Below are 16,094 nucleotides of genomic sequence, written 5' to 3' on the forward strand. Positions count from 1 at the left end.
ATTTTCTGAGCATTCCTCAAGATGAAATGTATGCAGATCTGATGTAAGTGTCTCAGGCTTTTTCACATAATATGGTGGTTTTCAGTAATTTGACGGACTGGTGGTTTTTAGTAATTCCGACAATAGTGGCAAAGTTTTATGATAACTCGGTCTTAAATTCAGGTTCCACCAAGATTTGAACTCGAATCTCTAGATTTAGAGTCCAGAGTGGTAACCATCACACCATGTTACCAATACATGATATAATGTGCTCCAATTTTGCGTGTTTTCAGATCAACGTTTCAGTCTACGCGTCATGAGTGCAAAAGCCCCCATCAAGGTTTTTTGGCGTCAACAAATGTTAGCCATTTTCTGAACATTTCTCAAGATGAAATGTATGCAGATCTGATTTAAGTGTCTCAGGATTATCGACGTTATATGGTGGTTTTCAGTAATTTGACGGACTGGTGGTTTTTAGTATGTATGCAGATCTGATGTAAGTGTTTTAGGATTATCGACGTCATATGGTGGTTTTTAGTAATTCCGACAATGGTGGCAAAGTTTTATATGAACTCGGTCTTAAAATCAGGTCCCACCAAAATTTGAACTCTGATCGCTGGATTAAGAGTCCAGAGTGCTAACCATTACACCATGGCACCATTACATAATATACTGTGCTCCAATTTTGCGTGTTTTCAGATCAACGCTTCAGTCTACGCGTCATGAGTGCAAAAGCCCCCATCAAGGTTTTTTGGCCTCAACATATGTTAGCCATTTTCTGAACATTCCTCAAGATAAAATGTATGCATATTTAACTAATGTAAGTGTCTCAGGCTTTTCCACATAATATGGTGGTTTTCAGTTATTTGACGGACTGGTGGTTTTTAGTAATTCCGACAATGGTGGCAAAGTTTTATATTAACTCGGTCTTAAAATCAGGTCCCACCGAGATTTGAACTTGGATCGCTGGATTAAGATTGAGGCCATTTGTTTTTGGCCTCAACAAATGTTAGCTATTTTCTGAGCATTCCTCAAGATGAAATGTATGCAGATCTGATGTAAGTGTCTCAGGCTTTTCCACATAATATGGTGGTTTTCAGTAATTTGACGGACTGGTGGTTTTTAGTAATTCCGACAATAGTGGCAAAGTTTTATGATAACTTGGTCTTAAATTCAAGTTCCACCGAGATTTGAACTCGAATCTCTAGATTCAGAGTCCAGAGTGCTAACCATCACACCATGTTACCAATACATGATATAATGTGCTCCAATTTTGCGTGTTTTCAGATCAACGTTTCAGTCTACGCGTCATGAGTGCAAAAGCCCCCATCAAGGTTTTTTGGCGTCAACAAATGTTAGCCATTTTCTGAACATTTCTCAAGATGAAATGTATGCAGATCTGATTTAAGTGTCTCAGGATTATCGACGTTATATGGTGGTTTTCAGTAATTTGACGGACTGGTGGTTTTTAGTATGTATGCAGATCTGATGTAAGTGATTTAGGATTATCGACGTCATATGGTGGTTTTTAGTAATTCCGACAATGGTGGCAAAGTTTTATATGAACTCGGTCTTAAAATCAGGTCCCACCAAAATTTGAACTCTGATCGCTGGATTAAGAGTCCAGAGTGCTAACCATTACACCATGGCACCATTACATAATATACTGTGCTCCAATTTTGCGTGTTTTCAGATCAACGCTTCAGTCTACGCGTCATGAGTGCAAAAGCCCCCATCAAGGTTTTTTGGCCTCAACATATGTTAGCCATTTTCTGAACATTCCTCAAGATAAAATGTATGCATATTTAACTAATGTAAGTGTCTCAGGCTTTTCCACATAATATGGTGGTTTTCAGTTATTTGACGGACTGGTGGTTTTTAGTAATTCCGACAATGGTGGCAAAGTTTTATATTAACTCGGTCTTAAAATCAGGTCCCACCGAGATTTGAACTTGGATCGCTGGATTAAGATTGAGGCCATTTGTTTTTGGCCTCAACAAATGTTAGCTATTTTCTGAGCATTCCTCAAGATGAAATGTATGCAGATCTGATGTAAGTGTCTCAGGCTTTTCCACATAATATGGTGGTTTTCAGTAATTTGACGGACTGGTGGTTTTTAGTAATTCCGACAATAGTGGCAAAGTTTTATGATAACTTGGTCTTAAATTCAAGTTCCACCGAGATTTGAACTCGAATCTCTAGATTCAGAGTCCAGAGTGCTAACCATCACACCATGGCACCAATACATGACATAATGTGCTCCAATTTTGCATGTTTTCAGATCAACGTTTCAGTCTATGCGTCATGAGTGCAAAAGCCCCCATCAAGGTTTTTTGGCGTCAACAAATGTTAGCCATTTTCTGAACATTTCTCAAGATGAAATGTATGCAGATCTGATGTAAGTGTCTCAGGCTTTTTCACATAATATGGTGGTTTTCAGTAATTTGACGGACTGGTGGTTTTTAGTATGTATGCAGATCTGATATAAGTGTTTTAGGATTATCGACGTTATAAAGTGGTTTTTAGTAATTCCGACAATGGTTGCAAAGTTTTATATTAACTCGGTCTTAAAATCAGGTCCCACCGAGATTTGAACTTGGATCGCTGGATTAAGATTGAGGCTATTTGTTTTTGGCCTCAACAAATGTTAGCCATTTTCTGAACATTTCTCAAGATGAAATGTATGCAGATCTGATTTAAGTGTCTCAGGATTATCGACGTTATATGGTGGTTTTCAGTAATTTGACGGACTGGTGGTTTTTAGTATGTATGCAGATCTGATGTAAGTGTTTTAGGATTATCGACGTCATATGGTGGTTTTTAGTAATTCCGACAATGGTGGCAAAGTTTTATATGAACTCGGTCTTAAAATCAGGTCCCACCAAAATTTGAACTCTGATCGCTGGATTAAGAGTCCAGAGTGCTAACCATTACACCATGGCACCATTACATAATATACTGTGCTCCAATTTTGCGTGTTTTCAGATCAACGCTTCAGTCTACGCGTCATGAGTGCAAAAGCCCCCATCAAGGTTTTTTGGCCTCAACATATGTTAGCCATTTTCTGAACATTCCTCAAGATAAAATGTATGCATATTTAACTAATGTAAGTGTCTCAGGCTTTTCCACATAATATGGTGGTTTTCAGTTATTTGACGGACTGGTGGTTTTTAGTAATTCCGACAATGGTTGCAAAGTTTTATATTAACTCGGTCTTAAAATCAGGTCCCACCGAGATTTGAACTTGGATCGCTGGATTAAGATTGAGGCCATTTGTTTTTGGCCTCAACAAATGTTAGCTATTTTCTGAGCATTCCTCAAGATGAAATGTATGCAGATCTGATGTAAGTGTCTCAGGCTTTTTCACATAATATGGTGGTTTTCAGTAATTTGACGGACTGGTGGTTTTTAGTAATTCCGACAATAGTGGCAAAGTTTTATGATAACTCGGTCTTAAATTCAGGTTCCACCAAGATTTGAACTCAAATCTCTAGATTTAGAGTCCAGAGTGGTAACCATCACACCATGTTACCAATACATGATATAATGTGCTCCAATTTTGCGTGTTTTCAGATCAACGTTTCAGTCTACGCGTCATGAGTGCAAAAGCCCCCATCAAGGTTTTTTGGCGTCAACAAATGTTAGCCATTTTCTGAACATTTCTCAAGATGAAATGTATGCAGATCTGATGTAAGTGTCTCAGGCTTTTTCACATAATATGGTGGTTTTCAGTAATTTGACGGACTGGTGGTTTTTAGTATGTATGCAGATCTGATGTAAGTGTTTTAGGATTATCGACGTTATAAAGTGGTTTTTAGTAATTCCGACAATGGTTGCAAAGTTATATATTAACTCGGTCTTAAAATCAGGTCCCACCGAGATTTGAATTTGGATCGCTGGATTAAGATTGAGGCCATTTGTTTTTGGCCTCAACAAATGTTAGCTATTTTCTGAGCATTCCTCAAGATGAAATGTATGCAGATCTGATGTAAGTGTCTCAGGATTATGGACGTTATATGGTGGTTTTCAGTAATTTGACGGACTGGTGGTTTTTAGTATGTATGCAGATCTGATGTAAGTGTTTTAGGATTATCGACGTTATAAGGTGGTTTTTAGTAATTCCGACAATGGTGGCAAAGTTTTATATTAACTCGGTCTTAAAATCAGGTCCCACCGAGATTTGAACTCAGATCGCTGGATTCAGAGTCCAGAGTGCTAACCATTACACCATGGCACCAATACAGGATATAATGTGCTCCAATTTTGCGTGTTTTCAGATCAACGCTTCAGTCTACGCGTCATGAGTGCAAAAGCCCCCATCAAGGTTTTTTGGCCTCAACAAATGTTAGCCATTTTCTGAACATTCCTCAAGATGAAATGTATGCATATTTAACTAATGTAAGTGTCTCAGGCTTTTCCCACATAATATGGTGGTTTTCAGTAATTTGACTGACTGGTGGTTTTTAGTAATTCCGACAATGTTGGCAAAGTTTTATATTAACTCGGTCTTAAAATCAGGTCCCACCGAGATTTGAAGTCTGATCACTGGATTCAAAGTACAGAGTGCTAACCATTACACCATGGCACCAATACAGGATGTAATGTGCTCCAATTTTGCGTGTTTTCAGATCAACGCTTCAGTCTACGCGTCATGAGTGCAAAAGCCCCCATCAAGGTTTTTTGGCCTTAACAAATGTTAGCCATTTTCTGAACATTCCTCAAGATAAAATGTATGCAGATCTGATGTAAGTGTCTCAGGATTATCGACGTAATATGGTGGTTTTCAGTAATTTGACGGACTAGTGGTTTTTAGTAATTCCGACAATGGTGGCAAAGATTTATATTAACTTGGTCTTAAAATCAGGTCCCACCGAAATTTGAACTCGGATCGCTGGATTCAGAGTCCAGAGTGCTAACCATTACACCATGGCACCACTACATCATATACTGTGCTCCAATTTTGCGTGTTTTCAGATCAACGCTTCAGTCTTCGCGTCATGAGTGCAAAAGCCCCCATCAAGGTTTTTTGGCGTCAACAAATGTTAGCCATTTTCTGAACATTCCTCAAGATGAAATGTATGCAGATCTGATGTAAGTGTCTCAGGATTATCGACGTTATATGGTGGTTTTCAGTAATTTGACGGACTGGTGGTTTTTTGTAATTCCGACAATGGTGGCAAAGTTTTATATTAACTTGGTCTTAAAATCAGGTCCTACCGAAATTTGAACTCTGATCGCTGGATTCAGAGTCCAGAGTGCTAACCATTACACAACGGCACCAATACAGGATATAATGTGCTCCAATTTTGCGTGTTTTCAGATCAACGCTTCAGTCTACGCGTCATGAGTGCAAAAGCCCCCATCAAGGTTTTTTGGCCTCAACAAATGTTAGCAATTTTCTGAACATTCCTCAAGATGAAATGTATGCATATTTAACTAATGTAAGTGTCTCAGGCTTTTCCACATAATATGGTGGTTTTCAGAAATTTGACGGACTGGTGGTTTTTATTAATTCCGACAATGGTTGCAAAGTTTTATATTAACTCGGTCTTAAAATCAGGTCCCACCGAGATTTGAACTTGGATCGCTGGATTAAGATTGAGGCCATTTGTTTTTGGCCTCAACAAATGTTAGCTATTTTCTGAGCATTCCTCAAGATGATATGTATGCAGATCTGATGTAAGTGTCTCAGGATTATGGACGTTATATGGTGGTTTTCAGTAATTTGACGGACTGGTGGTTTTTAGTATGTATGCAGATCTGATGTAAGTGTTTTAGGATTATCGACGTTATAAGGTGGTTTTTAGTAATACCGACAATGGTTGCAAAGTTTTATATTAACTCGGTCTTAAAATCAGGTCCCACCGAGATTTGAACTTGGATCGCTGGATTAAGATTGAGGCCATTTGTTTTTGGCCTCAACAAATGTTAGCTATTTTCTGAGCATTCCTCAAGATGAAATGTATGCAGATCTGATGTAAGTGTCTCAGGATTATGGACGTTATATGGTGGTTTCCAGTAATTTGACGGACTGGTGGTTTTTAGTATGTATGCAGATCTGATGTAAGTGTTTTAGGATTATCGACGTTATAAGGTGGTTTTTAGTAATTCCGACAATGGTGGCAAAGTTTTATATTAACTCGGTCTTAAAATCAGGTCCCACCGAGATTTGAAGTCTGATCACTGGATTCAAAGTACAGAGTGCTAACCATTACACCATGGCACCAATACAGGATGTAATGTGCTCCAATTTTGCGTGTTTTCAGATCAACGCTTCAGTCTTCGCGTCATGAGTGCAAAAGCCCCCATCAAGGTTTTTTGGCCTCAACAAATGTTAGCCATTTTCTGAACATTCCTCAAGATGAAATGTATGCAGATCTGATGTAAGTGTCTCAGGATTATCGACGTTATATGGTGGTTTTCAGTAATTTGACGGACTGGTGGTTTTTTGTAATTCCGACAATGGTGGCAAAGTTTTATATTAACTTGGTCTTAAAATCAGGTCCTACCGAAATTTGAACTCTGATCGCTGGATTCAGAGTCCAGAGTGCTAACCATTACACAACGGCACCAATACAGGATATAATGTGCTCCAATTTTGCGTGTTTTCAGATCAACGCTTCAGTCTACGCGTCATGAGTGCAAAAGCCCCCATCAAGGTTTTTTGGCCTCAACAAATGTTAGCAATTTTCTGAACATTCCTCAAGATGAAATGTATGCATATTTAACTAATGTAAGTGTCTCAGGCTTTTCCACATAATATGGTGGTTTTCAGAAATTTGACGGACTGGTGGTTTTTATTAATTCCGACAATGGTTGCAAAGTTTTATATTAACTCGGTCTTAAAATCAGGTCCCACCGAGATTTGAACTTGGATCGCTGGATTAAGATTGAGGCCATTTGTTTTTGGCCTCAACAAATGTTAGCTATTTTCTGAGCATTCCTCAAGATGATATGTATGCAGATCTGATGTAAGTGTCTCAGGATTATGGACGTTATATGGTGGTTTTCAGTAATTTGACGGACTGGTGGTTTTTAGTATGTATGCAGATCTGATGTAAGTGTTTTAGGATTATCGACGTTATAAGGTGGTTTTTAGTAATACCGACAATGGTTGCAAAGTTTTATATTAACTCGGTCTTAAAATCAGGTCCCACCGAGATTTGAACTTGGATCGCTGGATTAAGATTGAGGCCATTTGTTTTTGGCCTCAACAAATGTTAGCTATTTTCTGAGCATTCCTCAAGATGAAATGTATGCAGATCTGATGTAAGTGTCTCAGGATTATGGACGTTATATGGTGGTTTTCAGTAATTTGACGGACTGGTGGTTTTTAGTATGTATGCAGATCTGATGTAAGTGTTTTAGGATTATCGACGTTATAAGGTGGTTTTTAGTAATTCCGACAATGGTGGCAAAGTTTTATATTAACTCGGTCTTAAAATCAGGTCCCACCGAGATTTGAAGTCTGATCACTGGATTCAAAGTACAGAGTGCTAACCATTACACCATGGCACCAATACAGGATGTAATGTGCTCCAATTTTGCGTGTTTTCAGATCAACGCTTCAGTCTTCGCGACATGAGTGCAAAAGCCCCCATCAAGGTTTTTTGGCCTCAACAAATGTTAGCCATTTTCTGAACATTCCTCAAGATAAAATGTATGCAGATCTGATGTAAGTGTCTCAGGATTATCGACGTAATATGGTGGTTTTCAGTAATTTGACGGACTAGTGGTTTTTAGTAATTCCGACAATGGTGGCAAAGATTTATATTAACTTGGTCTTAAAATCAGGTCCCACCGAAATTTGAACTCGGATCGCTGGATTCAGAGTCCAGAGTGCTAACCATTACACCATGGCACCACTACATCATATACTGTGCTCCAATTTTGCGTGTTTTCAGATCAACGCTTCAGTCTTCGCGTCATGAGTGCAAAAGCCCCCATCAAGGTTTTTTGGCCGTCAACAAATGTTAGCCATTTTCTGAACATTCCTCAAGATGAAATGTATGCAGATCTGATGTAAGTGTCTCAGGATTATCGACGTTATATGGTGGTTTTCAGTAATTTGACGGACTGGTGGTTTTTTGTAATTCCGACAATGGTGGCAAAGTTTTATATTAACTTGGTCTTAAAATCAGGTCCTACCGAAATTTGAACTCTGATCGCTGGATTCAGAGTCCAGAGTGCTAACCATTACACAACGGCACCAATACAGGATATAATGTGCTCCAATTTTGCGTGTTTTCAGATCAACGCTTCAGTCTACGCGTCATGAGTGCAAAAGCCCCCATCAAGGTTTTTTGGCCTCAACAAATGTTAGCAATTTTCTGAACATTCCTCAAGATGAAATGTATGCATATTTAACTAATGTAAGTGTCTCAGGCTTTTCCACATAATATGGTGGTTTTCAGTAATTTGACGGACTGGTGGTTTTTAGTAATTCCGACAATGGTTGCAAAGTTTTATATTAACTCGGTCTTAAAATTAGGTCCCACCGAGTTTTGAACATAGATCGCTGGATTAAGATTGAGGCCATTTGTTTTTGGCCTCAACAAATGTTAGCTATTTTCTGAGCATTCCTCAAGATAAAATGTATGCAGATCTGATGTAAGTGTCTCAGGATTATGGACTTTATATGGTGGTTTTCAGTAATTTGACGGACTGGTGGTTTTTAGTATTTATGCAGATCTGATGTAAGCGTTTTAGGATTATCGACGTTATATGGTGGTTTTTAGTAATTCCAACAATGGTGGCAAAGTTTTATATTAACTCGGTCTTAAAATCAGGTCCCACCGAGATTTGAACTCAAATCGCTGGATTCAGAGTCCAAAGTGCTAACCATTACACCATGGCACCAATACAGGATGTAATGTGCTCCAATTTTGCGTGTTTTCAGATCAACGCTTCAGTCTACGCGTCATGAGTGCAAAAGCCCCCATCAAGGTTTTTTGGCCTCAACAAATGTTAGCAATTTTCTGAACATTCCTCAAGATGAAATGTATGCATATTTAACTAATGTAAGTGTCTCAGGCTTTTCCCACATAATATGGTGGTTTTCAGTAATTTGACTGACTGGTGGTTTTTAGTAATTCCGACAATGTTGGCAAAGTTTTATATTAACTCGGTCTTAAAATCAGGTCCCACCGAGATTTGAAGTCGGATCACTGGATTCAAAGTCCAGAGTGCTAACCATTACACCATGGCACCAATACAGGATGTAATGTGCTCCAATTTTGCGTGTTTTCAGATCAACGCTTCAGTCTACGCGTCTTGAGTGCAAAAGCCCCCATCAAGGTTTTTTGGCCTCAACAAATGTTAGCCATTTTCTGAACATTCCTCAAGATAAAATGTATGCAGATCTGATGTAAGTGTCTCAGGATTATCGACGTTATATGGTGGTTTTCAGTAATTTGACGGACTGGTGGTTTTTAGTAATTCCGACAATGTTGGCAAAGTTTTATATTAACTCGGTCTTAAAATCAGGTCCCACCGAGGTTTGAACTCAGATCACTGAATTCAAAGTCCAGAGTGCTAACCATTACACCATGGCACCAATACAGGATATACTGTGCTCCAATTTTGCGTGTTTTCAGATCAACGCTTCAGTCTACGCGTCATGAGTGTAAAAGCCCCCATCAAGGTTTTTTGGCGTTGTCAGGTAAATTAATCCTAAATTGTATTAATCCACATTGGAAAGACTATTATATGTATTTGTTTACCTCAATCAATATATATATATATATATATATATATATATATATATCTACACTGCGAATATGTTTCTGCGCAATTATGTATTTTCTGCACTGAGTGTATTACAAACATAATAGGGGCACTTCCCCTTTAAGAAAACGGGTCAACAAACCATTACTTCCTGACTGCTGACGGAGGAGCGTGTTGGCGCCAAACTGGGACCAATGAGGAGAAGGTCAACGCCTACTCCATGTATTTAGCCACATGTTTTACGACTCTTTGTACACACTGGAGCGGAGCCGTGAGACAGCAACATGGGGGCTTTTAAGCCATGCAGTCTGTGGAAACGGCGATGCGAATTGTGTCCTCAGCTGAGAGTATTTTCTATGTTTGACTTATCACGTTAATAAATATATCGATTGAACTAGAGGATTGCTGTTTTGATTCAACATTCAAGCTCCGAGTTCTTCAACTTTTTCCACCCTTTAATTGGCGTCCCTGGGTGGGCTCCCGAAAGGAGAAGTGAAGAACGATCGCCGAGTATCGTTGTCTGGTATTCATTGCACGTGCAAAAGATCAGGTGAGAGTGAACACCGGTTAAATCAAATATTCACTGAAGGTAGATTAGGAAAATGTATTAATGAATGCCAGCAACAATGTTCGACGGTCATAGCTAATACAACTGCTGTTAAACGATAAAAAGTAATCCTGAATGTTGAAATACATTTGATAAGAGCAAGCATTGAAGATATTAATTGTGTTAACGATATTTATTAAAAGCCTTTGGAGGGCTCTAGCGTAGCTCTGGTTAGAGCTCTTGGAGAGCTTATATTAATCAAAGAAAGCCCAAGGTGGGTGTCCGGTCTGGTACTGGATAAAGCTTACGGTAAGCTTGCATTGATGTAGTTTAATACGAAAACACCTTAGGAAGGTAGCTAAGAAAGCTTAGTTAGTTTAATGTTAAATAAGTCCTTTGGAAGGCAGATAGGTATAGTTTAATTAAAAGACTTCTGGGAAGCCTAGCATTAGAAGCTAGTGTTGTTACCAAAGGAGGATAGTGATTATAATCCTGAATTACGTGAGAACCGATGACGATCGCCTCATAGTCTCAGATGTTATATATCATCTCCTTTGGGCAAGCATAGTGTAAAATATGTTAAGACTTGTTGTATTGTTGTGAGTAAAGTGTGTCTCAAGCAGGCCTAAGGCGAGGCTAAGCTAGAGCTGATATTTAGCTAATGCATTGGAGTTTGTAGAACGGGTGAAAACTGTTCAAACTGACTGGTGGACGGTTGTGAAATCAAAGAGAACCGTGGAGTGTATGTGAAGTAGTTTTGAGTTGGAAAAACGTGAAAGAAGGAGACGTTTTTGTGAAAGGCCTCAGAGATTAGGAACCAGCTAACTGTGGCCAAGTGATGCTGGGTCGCTAATTCCGTCTACTTGATGTTACGAGGCATGAGAAAGTAAATTGTGATAAACTAAACCTTGAGTCTTATGCAGGAGCATTTTGGGTGGAAATAAAATGCATAAGTGATGTAGTGACCGAGTGATTAAACCAAAGATGCGAGTTTTCTCCAAACTGGAAGGAGAGAAAATTTAGAACAAAGAAACCTCCATTTTCTATCCTTCTTCATCCGGTGGGAATTCAACAAAAAACCCACATCCGGTTGATAGCTAAATGCCTCTGGTGGACAAAATTGAGACTACAACTAAAAGTTTATAGAAACTTTACAAAATTTAAACACCTCCACCTGTGGAATGGCAATTAAAGTGCACCTAAATTTAAAATCGTGCACCAGCAGACAAATTGGTAAATTACAATTAAAAATCCAATTGAATTGAGGAAAGCTAAAGAGAAGAAAAATGTGAAACCAGAACCCCAGAGGGAGACTGTAGACCGGACGTCAGAAACTGACAAGAGAACATAACTCCCCAGCAACGGGGATCCACACTTCCGGAACCAGGTCGTATATCTGCATTCACACACACTATCATAGTCAATTAAAGGAGGCTGAATTGTAAAGTGTAGAAAACTGTCTCTTATATGTTTTTGAGAAAACATGTTTAATAAGTGTGTGGATGACAGATATGTAGACTTTTTGTGTAATTCTGGAGCAGACAGAAATGATTAGAGCAGAACAGAGCCGCAAAATACTCAGAATAAAGAGTGTAAAATAAAAACAATCAGCTAATGATAGATTACGTTCAGAATAAAAAATAATAATAAAAGACTTTAGTATCAGGCCATATTGGAGATGGTATCTGTTTAAGCAAGAAGTGTCAGAGTGAATTAGATCAAGTGTCAGGAGCAATCCATATTTCCAGTAAGGAAAAACTGCCATATATAGGATGGCTGAGGTACCAGAGTTACAGGTAGTAAATAAAGTTGTAGTACCAAGAGCATCCAGAGATCCAGAGAGCACATTTTTAATAATAGATATAGCACACGCATTCTTTTCCAGCTAAGTGGTAAAAGAAAGTCAGATTTAGTTTGAATCCAGTTTGAGGGAAAGAAGTGTGCATTTACACAATAATCCCATAAGGATATGGTGAGCGCCTTGATATAATAAACTACAATTGTTCAAATCAATAGTAAAGAATTTGAGTTACAACATTTCACAATCAGGCAGAGCACTTGAAGAGGAGAGGAAGAACTTAATTAGAAGCACCTAAACCAGATTAAGAGACAAATTGTGTAATTTCTGTAGAAACTGAGTGTCAAATGATGCACTATTAATTAATCCTCTGTCAAAACGGATTTCTAAAAACCCTATATCAGTATCTGATAAGATAATAGGGAGTGGAACAGCTGACGAATTATTTAAGAAAATAAAGTTTTGGTAAACTCATCTGTTTTAGAAATACCAGACTATAAGAAGCCTTTTATCTAACCGGCAGACTTCATGACATTAGTATTAACACAGAACCATGGAGATAAGAGGAGACCAGTGGTTCACTACTCTTCACAATTAGACCCAGTAGATAAGGCGATGCCTGACCGCACATGAGCAGTAACTGCAGCTTCAATGGCAGGTCAGGCCTCTGCATCAAGTGTTATTCAGGCCATTGACTTTAACACCAGGCATGCAGTGTCAAGTCTTGTTTTCACAACCGCATCTGACTATAGAATAATGTACAACTTTGATCCATCTACATTATTACCAACAGCTGAAGACGGAGAACCACATGACTGAACGACAGAGACGGACAAGGAACTTCACCAAGACCAGACTTGACTGACATTCCCTAAGAGGAACCAGAGATAGAAATGTTTGTTAACGGATCATGTAAAGTAACCTAGAGGATCCGAATGTGACAAGATCTCTGTAGTGACACAGACAGACATATTAAAAGCAGAAGCTCTTCCTAATCATCTGTCAGCAGAGCAGCAGAACTGATAGCGTTGACAGAGACGTGCAGATAAAAGACAAAGTTGTAGATATCTACACAGACGGTAACTATGCATGTTCAACAACATGTGTTTGCTCAACAAGTACAGAATAGCGGTAGGGTAACATTGATTAACTGACTAATTGACTAATATTACTAACTGACTAATTGACTAATATTACTAACTAACTAATTAATTGACTAATATTACTCACTCTAATAGAAGACTTATTGAAGGCAGTACAGCTACCAAAGTATATAAAGTATATTGCTTTATATAAAGGCACCACACACTGATCCAGTTTCAGTAGACAACAATATGTAAATGAGAAGACAAACACACCAGAACACAAGACAGAGATATTGAAAGAGATGCAGAATACAGCTACAAAGTAAGAACAAGCCGTTGGGACTAAGAATAATTACATACAAGACAGAGACGACTGACGAAAGAACACTTGACCAGAGAAGAACTCAGTACTACCAAGAACATATATACAGTATATCTCAAAAGTGAGTACACCCTTTAGATTTTTGCAAATATTCTGTTATATCCTTTCAGGGGATAACATTATCCTACTGAAACTTTGATATAACTTAAAGTAGTCAGTGTGCTGCTTGAATAACAGTATAGATTTATTGTCCTTTGAAAATTACTCAGTACACAGCTGTTAATGTCTAAACAGCTGGCAACAAAAGTGAGTACACCCCATAGTGAACATGTCTAAATTGTGCCCAAAGTGTCAATATTTTGTGTGACCACCATTGTTATCTAGCACTGCTTTAACCCTCCTGGGCATGGAATTCACCAGAGCTGCACAGGTTGCTTCTGGAATCTTCTTCCACTCCTCCACGACGACATCACGGAGCGCACGGATGTTGGACACCTTGCACTCCTCCACCTTCCTCTTGAGGATGCCCCACATGTGCTCAATTGGGTTTAGGTCTGGAGACATACTTGGCCAGTCCATCACCTTAACCTTCAGCTTCTTCAGCAAGGCCGTTGTCATCTTGGAGGTGTGTTTAGGGTCATTATCATGTTGGAAAACTGCCCTACGGCCCAGTTTCCGAAGAGAGGGGATCATGCTCTGCTGCAGGATGTCACAGTATATATTGGAATTCATGTGTCCCTCAATGAAATGCAGCTCCCCAGTGCCGGCAGCACTCATGCAGCCCCAGACCATGATGCTGCCACCACCATGCTTGACTGTAGGCAAAACACATTTGTCTTGGTACTCCTCACCAGGGTGCCGCCACACACGCCGGACACCATCTGACCCAAACAGGTTTATTTTGGTCTCATCAGACCACAGGACATGGTTCCAGTAACTCATGTTCTTGGATTCATTGTCTTCAGCAAACTGTTTGCGGGCTTTCTTATGCATCGGTTTCAGAAGGGGCTTCTGTCTGGGGCGACGGCCATACAAACCGATTTGATGCAGTGTGCGGCGTATGGTCTGGGCACTGACAGGCTGACATCCCACTTCTGCAACCTCTGCAGCAATGCTGGAAGCACTCGCACATCTATTTTTGGAAACCAACCTCTGGATATGACGCTGAGCACGTGGACTCAACTTCTTTGGTCGACCCTGGCGAGGCCTGTTCCGAGTGGAACCTGTCCTGGAAAACCGCTGTATGATCTTAGCCACTGTGCTGCAACTCATTTTCATGGTGTTGGCAATCTTCTTATAGCCAAGGCCATCTTTGTGAAGCGCAATAATCCTTTTTTTCAGCCGCTCAGAGAGTTCCTTGCCATGAGGTGCCATGTTGTCCAGCATTCAGAGAGAATTGTGCCCAAAACACCAAATTTAACAGCCCTGCTTATCATTTACACCTGAATCCTTGTAACACTAACGAGTCACATGACACCAGGGCGGGAAAACAACATCATTGGGCACAATTAGGACATGTTCACTATGGGGTGTACTCACTTTTGTTGCCAGCTGTTTAGACATTAACAGCTGTGTATACTGTTGTATACTGTTATTCAAGCAGCACACTGACTACTTTAAGTTATATCAAAGTTTCAGTAGGATAATGTTATCCCCTGAAAGGATATAACAGAATATTTGCAAAAATCTAAAGGGTGTACTCACTTTTGAGATATACTGTAAATGTGTGTATTGAGACACGGTATTTGACCATGTCTCAAAAGGGGGAGTATTATATTGAGTATTATATTAAGTATTATATTAATAGAGTATATTCATAGCATTTGATTCGAATGCCGACTCCAATAAAATCCATGCAGATGTGCGGAAACGGATATTCTGAACTAAATAAATATGAAGGAAATAAATATAGTTTAACGATTATAGACGTATATAAAATGAGCTGAAGTATTTCCAACACATACAGTAGACGCTATGACAGTAGCTAAAGTGTTTACAGCTAAATGAACTGTAAAATAAGGTAATGTGGGTAAAGGATGATAATAATAATGATAATAATAAGCTTTATGTAAGAATTGCAGGCCAAAGTACTTCACTGCAAAGACATAAAACATTAGACAGAATAAGAACATTAACGGTACAATAATTAGTGTTGATGTAAATAAGTGTGAAAGACTAATGGTATAAAAGAACACTGGAAATCATGCCAAGTTTCCCTATCTGTGCCGGGAAAACTATCAGAGCCATATTTAGAAACATACCACCATTGGGAAAGAGAGGAAGGTAGAGAGGTAGAGAGAGAGAGAGAGAGAATCCTGGTGACACCTGACACATAAATATATCACCACTCCTGTGAGAGACACTGACTCCATAAAGCAGAAACTGGACCTCTTCGTGGTGAAGTCTGACCACACAGGGAGGGTACCCATAGGGGCGCTTGTCTCACCATCAGTGAAGATTCAACAACCCGAAGTTTTAGAAGGGGACTGTGAAATGGGGGTCAGAGTCATCACAGGAGGGTGAGTATAGCCCTGTACACCTGAGACTGCACAACCACATCAAATTTGATTTCTGTGACGTAATAACCTGTCCCTCTCCCCTAACAATATGCAGAACAGATCAGGTGGGCAGAGGAAC

At 39.3% G+C, this 16,094-nt stretch overlaps 6 non-coding genes across 6 annotated transcripts; all 6 read right to left on the reverse strand.

Annotated features, from left to right (window-relative positions):
- Window positions 1–4,144: 4,144 nt before the first annotated feature.
- Window positions 4,145–4,216, reverse strand: trnaq-cug (transfer RNA glutamine (anticodon CUG)). The gene has a single exon. It is a non-coding gene; the product is annotated as a tRNA-Gln (tRNA).
- Window positions 4,217–4,841: 625 nt separating this feature from the next.
- Window positions 4,842–4,913, reverse strand: trnaq-cug (transfer RNA glutamine (anticodon CUG)). The gene has a single exon. It is a non-coding gene; the product is annotated as a tRNA-Gln (tRNA).
- Window positions 4,914–7,771: 2,858 nt separating this feature from the next.
- trnaq-cug (transfer RNA glutamine (anticodon CUG)) lies at window positions 7,772–7,843 on the reverse strand. The gene has a single exon. It is a non-coding gene; the product is annotated as a tRNA-Gln (tRNA).
- Window positions 7,844–8,766: 923 nt separating this feature from the next.
- On the reverse strand, window positions 8,767–8,838 carry trnaq-cug (transfer RNA glutamine (anticodon CUG)). The gene has a single exon. It is a non-coding gene; the product is annotated as a tRNA-Gln (tRNA).
- Window positions 8,839–9,117: 279 nt separating this feature from the next.
- On the reverse strand, window positions 9,118–9,189 carry trnaq-uug (transfer RNA glutamine (anticodon UUG)). Its single transcript has one exon. It is a non-coding gene; the product is annotated as a tRNA-Gln (tRNA).
- Window positions 9,190–9,463: 274 nt separating this feature from the next.
- Window positions 9,464–9,535, reverse strand: trnaq-uug (transfer RNA glutamine (anticodon UUG)). The gene has a single exon. It is a non-coding gene; the product is annotated as a tRNA-Gln (tRNA).
- Between the last annotated feature and the right edge of the window lie 6,559 nt (window positions 9,536–16,094).

Source organism: Cottoperca gobio, chromosome 17 (assembly GCF_900634415.1).
Source record: "Cottoperca gobio chromosome 17, fCotGob3.1, whole genome shotgun sequence".
NCBI lineage: Eukaryota > Metazoa > Chordata > Actinopteri > Perciformes > Bovichtidae > Cottoperca > Cottoperca gobio.